The sequence below is a fragment of the Tympanuchus pallidicinctus genome, unplaced genomic scaffold (genome assembly GCF_026119805.1).
Source record: "Tympanuchus pallidicinctus isolate F22 unplaced genomic scaffold, pur_lepc_1.0 scaffold4, whole genome shotgun sequence".
Lineage (NCBI taxonomy): Eukaryota > Metazoa > Chordata > Aves > Galliformes > Phasianidae > Tympanuchus > Tympanuchus pallidicinctus.
Genome location: NW_026294758.1, coordinates 33,499,966 through 33,509,842, shown reverse-complemented (window position 1 = coordinate 33,509,842; position 9,877 = coordinate 33,499,966).

The following is a 9,877-nucleotide window of genomic DNA, read 5'->3' as shown; positions in this document are numbered from 1 at the left end:
TTCTCCACACTGAGTGCACCACATCCCAGTGAGCACAAAGAAGAAGGCCAGAATTACTACATGCAAGCAGAATAACTCCATAAGTCACTCCCTTTAGTTATTCATTTATTTTAGAGTAACATATTTGGGAAGGATTTTTTCAAGTGATATTTCCTTAGTCCCCATGTAATTGCAAAAATTAGCCTTTTAATTATTAAATATTAATAATTGTCATAAACTCAGTGGGTGCTAATTCCTATGCAGACATATGGCATGAAACATCTCCTGCTTCAGAGAAGTCAGTACAAAAGGAGCTGATTCTCCCACTGTGACTCATGCTGAAGCTCGTGGGACCACTCCTGCAGCCCTTCTGTTCACTTCAGTGCAAAGTGGAAGGCCGGGCCCAAAGCCAGCTGTTTTTTGTTGCTGCTTTTTTGTTGTTTGTTTGTTTTTTTTTTGTTTTTTGTTTTTTTTTTTTAATAAAATCAAGTCACAGATAAACAAAGATAGTGATTCATAAAGGTTGCTATGATACCTGAATTACACCAGCTCAGTGCCATTCACAGGAGTGCAATCCCTGAATGTACGATAGGATTTCCTGCAGGTCTCAGGCAGGAACAATTCCAGCACCTACACTACAGAGAGCATAAAAACCCAGCCATCTAATTTTCTGGCCTCTGAAGGGTGCTCAGAACTGCAGCAGTAGCTTTGCCATATACCGTGGATTGTATCACTACATACCTTAATCTGGAGGAAAAAGTGAGAACGAGGATCCCATTTCACTTCTCTTTTCTTTCAGGGCAGAGCTGCAATAAATACCTCTCGATACAATGGCAATGCTGGCTAACTGCACTGCTTTAATGTCACTCAGGTTTTAGATTACACTGCTATCCCAGAGGGATGAATGGGGCATAAGGAAAACTAAATGGTATCTTTTTGTAGTCTAGCAAATGGATTGTGCTCCTTAACCCCTGGGGTCTACTTCCTGCAGTCCCAAATTATTAAAAAACATTATTTATGGAAAAATTTCTATGGAGATTAATAGATGGGTTATGATCTTTCTGTAGAATGCTTAGAACAGCCCAAAGAGTGCTACAACAGAGTTATAATTCTCAGCAAACCTATCAGCTGCTAAATTTCTGTGGAATCTTAATTGTTTCTTCCCTGTTCAACTCAATAATGCTCTTCCATGGAACAACTGAACTTTTATTGCAGCCTACACAGATGCAAGACATTTAATCTGTATTGTTTAAAAGAAGGTAAAATTGCTACTTTTCTGTTCTGTTACTTACAAACGAGAAGTCACTGCTCATAACTTCCAAGCTTGTGATACACAACAAAAATCAATTCATGCTAAACACAGCTTTAAAATATATATATATATATATATATATATTATAAGTTAGGTTGAATTAACAGCAAAATAAAAATACTGCAATATTCACAGAGAATTCTCCAATAAATATTAGCATTAGAAGAACACAGAGGGTAGATTTATGCCTGCCACAAGGTTACTGCTTGCAATACAGCAACAGTAAAGATGAATTTAGCTCCTACTAATTAATGTTTAAAAAGTTATTATAATAAGATCAGTTATTGTGAAGTTACTGTCTAAATACCCAGGAATGTTCTGTTCATCTTACATTCCATTAGCAACAAGAAAGAGAGAAGAAGCTGGCAGAGCTGTGCTGCCACTGGCAGCAGTGTCAAGGCTTCAGTTCAGGTCTCCTGTCCATAAGAGAACTGGGTATGTTGTGAAAAGAAGAACAGCAAGTTTTAAAAGCACATACCAGAAAGGTGCATGAGAGCACTCCTGATCTTCATGACACCAATCTGCACTTCTTCAGTGTCATGAAAACGTAATTCAGTCACTTGCCATCCAGACACAACCACAACAGTTCATGTGAGCAGTTATTATGTGGTAGAAGTCTTCTCTGCTGAACAGTTCTTTCATTGTACATTTGTAATTAGAGGCAAGACACTTAAGGAGAGAAATAAGACTTGGTCTCAGAAGGCTTTTCAGCATAACAACTCCTCTCAGGCTGCTCTGCCAATTAGACTAGTGCATCTTAATATGTCCTAGGAAGACCTGCATCTTCTCATCTTAGGACACCCAATACATACTGAGGCCTCCTTTGGCAGCAATGATGAAGAATAGGGTGCTGATGAGTTGCCTGTGTAAGGCCAGTGCCAACCTCAGTCTGCCACATGCAATAGAAGTCCCCAGGCAACTTCCCAAATGAAGTTCCAAAGGTGAAGAAGAACCTGGCAATGTAATTTTCTAAAAGTGTATGCTAAATACAGTGAAAATACAGACATCAGCATTTAAGCACCTAACAGACAAACTTAGGTGGCTTCTGAAGTGAATTTTAAACAAATAGCATCCTTGCCTCCTCTCATCTGCGTGTTAGGGGGAAGACCCCTTAGCATCCGCTGGTGTCCTACCTCTTTGCCTACCATCAAATTCTGTCAAAATCAGTCCACTGTCCTCTTTAGTTTCTGCTCTATTTCTTGTTTTACTTTTGAGCTTGTTTTGTTTGTGCTTTTGTTGTGCAAAATGATCGCAACTGCTTTGCTTGAACTGATTCCTCTTACTGTAGGCATGCTGCCATTCTTTACCACAGTTCTAATTTGGCTGTTGTTTGGCTGTGACTGACACTCGCAGAGGATTCTGTGCATGGAGCTCATGGCATTCCATAGCAGCAGAAATCTCTCGGCATGTTCTATTTTGGAAAAAAAGTAAAAAATGCTTTTAAAAATGTATTTAACTACTACGGAAATAGCCTCCAAATATTGTGAAAGACGTGAACAATGTAAAGAAAAACACTGTCACTTCTGTTGTAGCACTAAAATAGCATAAACACAAGTGTGTAATTCAAATAGATATCATGTCTGAACAAAGAAATAGCAAGTGTGATTAGCATAGTGCAAGCCCCAGGAAAACAGGGCAGAATGAAGCCTAAAAGGATGAAATGAAGGTGGTATCTCAAGGAGAATCAGAAGAGCAGAGCATGGGCAGGGCTAACCCTTGGTTCATCAAGGAAGGAGCTCCAACTTCTGACCGAAAAATCTATGGAGGGAAAGAAGTTGCACTGACCACTGCTCCCCGTGTCAGATATCAACGCCGGGCATGGAGCCCCATAGCATGCATGTTGTTCCTGGGCATCCTGCTTGTCTTCTGACCAAAGGCCAAGCTGCCTCATGCAGAGATGTCAGCTCTGTTGCTGTACCTGAGTCACTTCAGAGCTTCAATTCTCTCACAGATGAGGTGAAATTGCTGCAGATGTCCTTGCTAGCCATCTCAGCCTGATCATATCACTGAAGCACTAATAGGAGGGAAATGCAGCTAGCAGCACATCCCAATGAGACCACCAAGTGCCTACTGCAGAGGCTGTGAGGAAAAGTGATCACCTCCCTGAATCTTTTATGTCTATGAAACGAAAAATTATGCATGCTTAGCCCTGATCTCAGCTACATCTGTCTAATCCTGGAGGAACAGTTTAAATGCTGGAAATGGAATGTAAACTGTAAAAGGTCTGTAGCTGAAAATTTTAGTGTGGCTGCAGATTAAGGAAATAAAGCTACAGTAAAAATACTGTTTCATTTAGAGGAAATTTTGTGGGTCACAACCACTTATTTTTTATGTTTATAAACACCTCAGCAACAATACAAATGAATAAAGCAAACGAAGAAGAGAAGTTCATTCAAAATCATCTCTGGTGATTTTTATTACGCTTTTGGATTGAACTCTATTTAAAAAAAAAAAAATCTAGTATTTGTTGCCATAGCAATAGATTCCCAGGGTGAAATTATATCATACCTGCCTTTCTTCTAGCCTTCCGCAGTATGCAGTCACCACCCACTGTCCTAAACATCAATGATTAGCAAGCCCACCCTTCCCGCCCCCCAAGTGCTGGCCACACATTTCAGTGCGGGGGATGTCGCAGTTGTCATGCTGGCAGGTTCACAGAGCCAAGCGGGTCTGAGCATGCTGAGGATGTGCGGGGCGTACTGAAACCACATCCTCCGCTCAGGTCCTCCACCTGGGGGTGCTCCTCCAGCTGCAACCCTAGGCCTGTGCCTGCGCTCACTGCCCACAGACTGTACCGGGAACAGGCGCCAGCACAGGGCTGGCACTGCCAAAGCAACTACAGGTCTGGAACAGAAGCTTGATTTCCTGATGTTAAGCATTGCTTCATTAATTAATCCAGCATGGCACCACGCCTTCAATTCATAGATCTTGAAAATCTGGCTCCTTTGCAGCAGTCTGGAGGGCCAGCGAGGTACACAGAGCACATGGCACAACTGGGGGGTCATGATTTTTTTGAAACTATGTCCAGTCACCACTTGAGCACCCAGCTTCAAGTTTAGCTGTATGAGTACTTTCACAAATATGAATTCCTACATGATATCTAACACTAAATCCCCCAAATCAAAGTGAGTGGTTAAATTAAACAGATAATTCACACTAAAAACTGGCCTTGTGGAATGATCCAGGTCACATTACTTGGGGGGAGCATGACAGTTTATTGCACTGATTGACACTAGCCCAGGACAATTTTTGTATGTTTAATATTACTAAATGCTACCTACTTCATCTGAAAAAGGAGCTAGTGCTGCTGTGGATTTACAGGAGGACAGACAGGTATCAGCTTCTTCCTCCTGCCTCCACCAGCCCTGCTCCTTCTCTGGCCAGAGGACAAGCCTCCAGCCTGCTTAGAGCTGAGGTCTCTCCTCCTCACAGTCAACATGCACTGGGCTTTCAGTAGTCATTCTCAATCTTCAGGACGAATTTCTTAGTGTGCCTGATCTTTTCTTCTGAACAACCTGATTACATTTTTCCCTTACTGGTCTGCTTATAAAATATTTATGTTTCCTATTTGTTGGCAGCTTTCTTGCAGAGCAAATTTTTTTAATAAATACAAAAGTTTCTGGTTGGTTGAGTAGAATACACTGCAAAACACCTGCAAAGTGTTATGTGTTAGGTCTTTCCAACAGCATATAGATGTTGGAAAATCAAAAGGAAAAAAGATGCACGACAGAACCCTTTACGTTTGTCTGTCAGTGAAATTAGCTACTAAATATGGTTTCAGGTACAAGAGAGCATTGTTAACACATACCTTTATTAATCTAAGAACAGGATGGTTTGGCTGATAGCTCACTGACAATTTAGTAATTCTTTATAGACACATCAGTACCTATTTAAGTAATAGGTATGTAAATAACGTATGATTATTGTAATTATAACTGAGGCATATTTCTATGCTGATGATATTTCTATGCTGGGAATACTAAAGTTGCATTCAGATTTCTAACAGTGGACAAAACTAAGCTCTTCTTTATGTCATAAAGCCAGAAGACTTTGCATTTGAACAGAAACCCATTTATCTCAGCACATTAGCAAGAATATAAAGGCTTCATCCCCCAAGGCACTTCACTGCTCATCCAACAGCATGGTTATAAGACTGCCAGCCCCTACCCAGAAGAGCAGTGGCCTTACTCTGACAGATTCAATGCTCATGCACAGTTTGGCAGCCAGACTTCTGGATTTGCTTTGTAGAACCTGCAGATTCCCACAACTTTCTGCTGTCATGAGAAACTGTGACAGTCACTGAGGAAAAAAAAAAATATATTATTTTCAGCACTGACTGTAAGAACACTGCTTGTCACACACGTTCTATTGCAGCTGAGGAGCCTCCAAGGTATTAGCAATGGGAAAGCCCCTGCAAGACTAAGGATGTAAAAGCCTAATAAGACAATTGGGTATGTGGGCATGTAGCAGCTACCTCTCCTCTGAAAGCTGTGCAAGAAAAATCATCACCGAAACATCAAACAAATAACTGACCCATCCCAGACACTGAATTCGCAACAGAGCCCACTCAGATTTATCTGATACAGTAAGAAATAGACTGCAATAAATCAATTACGTGCATGCCAGCAAGGATTACCTCAGCAGGGAAAAATGGTCCTAGCTCCTATTAGCATATTCTGTACCCTATGGCAAGGGAGGTGCTGCTGGCTTCACACCACCACTACACCCTGACATGCTTTGGAGATTACTGTTTTGGCCCAGAGTTTACTCCCAGCACAGAAGAGCTGTCAGAGAAACTGCTGCAACCAGTTGCAGCAGTTCCCTGTTGGTCTCAGCAGCCATCCACAGTGAGGTAGAACATGCTTAGGTTGCATGATCTCTAGCTAACAATAAAGCCAGAGAAGTAAAGAAGAAAGAGAAGGCCAGGCAACACTAATTACTGAAGAATTACAGACTCCTATTGCTCATCTTCCTGTGTGATATGTGTATTGCTCACCTCCCGGTGAAGCTAGAGTCCAGCCCTAGAAGCTGGCATTTCAGAGGGACAGCAGGCTTTTCCAGTGCACAGGGAACTTCAACTGACCTGATTAGAGTACCTGAACAATACTCACTATCTTTTAATCTACCCACCAAGATCAAATGTCACCTGCAGAACAAAAACCTCTTACAACTTTTTCCAGGCCCCATTGCCTGGTGGAGTCAGCTGCTCACAAATGTTTAGTAATGCTCCAACCATGCCTTCATAGAATCGCCTGGGTTAAAAAGGACCACAATAATGATCTAGTTTCAACCCCCCTACTGTATTCACAGTCATCATCTTCATGGCACGTACACAATCCACTGGAGGATTCCAGTTTGTTTTTGGCAGTTGTCGAACAAAGGAATCACACACAAAAAAGATGGAGTTCAAACTTTGTTTCTCTCTGCAGAAGTTGCAGTAGAAGTATTTAATTCCGTGCTGTACAAAAAGGCAAAACAGGCAGATGGAGTGCATAGGCATGAAAAGAGTCAAATGCGATTACTCCATCTCCCAAACATCTTCATGACAACTTCATGCAGACATATCTGTTAGGGATTTGTGTTTAGTGATCTTTTACTTAGGTTGAAAATATGTAAAGCAAATGCTGCAAAACAAACAGGCATTTCTTCCTATGCTAATGATTTTGCACACAAGCATTTCACTAGAAGCTAGAAAGTCCTCCACAACACACACTTCCACTGCAGAACAAGGTGCCAGGCAGTAGGTAAACTCAGTCCATTCCATGAGTTCCAAACTACTGCCTATGGCTCCTCAGCATCTCAAAACAAAAGGAGCCTCCCATAGCTTCACCATAAAATAACACCTGCTTCACCTGTTCTGGCTCAGTGCTAGTTAGGCCTTGCTTTGTGAATTAATCCACAACAGAAGGGGTGATAGAAACCACTGGCACCAGTGTGAATACATGGCCCCTGATCAATAGAGATTTTGAAGCTCCCATAGCAAATGTTGCTTTGCAATAAAGACAATGATGCTGTAGCAGATGAGAATTTAACATGGACTCCCCAGCAGTGTATTCGCCATGCCAGCCCACATGGAAATGTGAAATCTGGAGGAGCTGTTGAAAGCATTAATGACTTCGCAGCCAGATTTTCACAGCACATCCTCACAAGCAACACTTCCATATGGGTGTCTGGACTCACAGACCTGACAAAGGCAGTATCTGTGACTATCAAGGAAAGGAAGTTAAGCTTCAGGGTAGTGGGGTAGTGTTTTTGTACAGTTATCATTGCTAACCTCAGGTGTGACATTGTACAAGACAGATTGCAGCTACAGACATTCTGCATGCTCAGTTTAACTGTGTTTAACTGAAGAAAAAACAAAAAACCACCCAAACAAAAAGAAAAACATCCAGCAATTAAATACACATACATGCATTTGGGGTTATGCCCCACATCCAGCCTGCATTTCCATGCCTTGTGTGTAAGCAGATTATGCTAAATACTATTCAGCATTATTTCTAAGTATAAAGCAATGACTGCATGTAATGGAAATCATAGAATGGCGTGGGTTGAAAAGGACCACAATGCTCATCTAGTTTCAACACCCCTGCTACGTGCAGGGTCACCAACAATTAGACCAGGCTGCCTAGAGCCACATCCAGCCTGGCCTTGAATGCCTCCAGGGATGGGGCATCTACAATCTCCTTGGACAACCTGTTCCAGTAGAAAAGCCCTTCAGGGCTTTTGGGTCCTTGCTTCTATCCAGCTTCTCATCCACCAGCAGCATGTGTTTGCAGCCCAGAGGGCCAACTCAACTTCTAGGCTGCATTAAAAGAGGGGTAGCCATCGGGGAGAGGAAGATGATTATCTCCCTCTACTCAGCTCTTGTGAAACCCCATCTGCAGTAATGCATTCAGGCCTGGGGCCCCCAGTACAGGAAGGACATGGAGCTCTTGAAATGGGTCCAGAGTAGGGCTACTAAGATGATCAGAGGGCTGGAGCACCCCTCCTATGAGGAAAGGTTGAGGGAACCGAGCTTGTCTAGCTTGAAAAAGAGAAGGCTCTGGGGAGACTTTGTTGTGGCCTTCCAGTATTTGAAGCAAGCACATAAACAGGAAGGGGAACAGCCACTTAAAAGGGTGGATAGTGATAGGCCAAAGGGAAATGGTTTTAAACTGAGACAGGATGTTTAGTTTAGATATTAGGAGAAAGTTTTTCACACAGAGGTGCAACAGTGATTGAGCACCTGTAAGGAAGGCAGGGCCAACTCAGGGGAGCTTAAGTGCACACTGTGCACCTGAGTGACCAGAGTGAGTGGAGCCAGGTCCCACTCCTTCCCAGATCTCATTAGAAGGTTGGCAGTAGTGGAAAGGATACCTTACTGGAGATTCCTGCTCACCTGAGGTCTTCTAAGTGTAAGCATCTTCTTCCCTTTATTCTTGCATTTGCTAGTCGTTGGGACCCCTAATACCCAAAAGGAGGAACTCCTGGGGGAAAGCCTGGGTTCCCAGTGTCAGACTGCTGTATAGATTACTGTAGAATTGGGATCTATAAGGGATAATGATCCATTATTAAAACCCCTTCCAAGATGGCAGATTTTTGAATGAATTAGAACAAACATTCCTAACAACAGAGGAAAAAGTAGTAGCAGCATCTGCTGTAGCATGGCTGCTGCTACTAACTATTAATGTGAATCACTCTCCTAAGCAAAGATTAAAAGATAAAAAGGAGCTTTTAAAAGACTGTATCAGACAGTTGGAAAATAAAGTCACATTTCTGGTGGGCCAAACTGCCTCATCTTTGTATGGCATTTCCCCTCTACAATTAAGGACTGTATCATCAAAAGGGAAAAAGGACTTAGATCAACAGGATCCTTGGATCCTAGTTGAATCTAAATATAGAAAGAGAATTAAGCAGACTGAAATGCAACAAGAGGGTATGGGAACCTCAGATCCTCTAGAAATAAGACCAGTAATTACTCAAAACACAAAGAAAGTCCAAGACGGACCAGTAGAATTGTCACCTGAGCAGCAGCACCTGCCCACATTAATATGACAATTCCCATACACAGCTGCTGAACTCATGAATTTTTTACAATTTGAATGACAGAGCATACCAGCTTGACTTTTAAGGTTATGGTGGCTGAAAGCGTGGTTATTAATGGACCAGAGATTCCTGAGCTTGCATCCATCACCACACACCTGGCCCTCAGACAAAGTCTATATGTGATTGTAATGCATAATGAAGAAAATCATTATCTTATTCAATGGATAATGGCTGCATGTAGAATCACATGGCTAAATAAAAGTGATGTCTCAATAAATACTGGTCTATGAATGTTGATGGAAGAACTTCAAATTATAACAGAGAACTGGGAATGAAGGAGACAATTTATGATGGTGCTCTTGAGAGTCCAGATCTGGTTAAGTTCTTGGCAGGGATAAGGGACATCATCCTACAATAAGCTCCTTCCCATCAGTATGGAACACTAGTGTTCATACTAAACCCTTTGGTAACATACTAAACCCTTTGGTAACATACTAAACCCTTTGGTAACATACTAAACCCTTTGGTAACATACTAAACCCTTTGGTAACATACTAAACC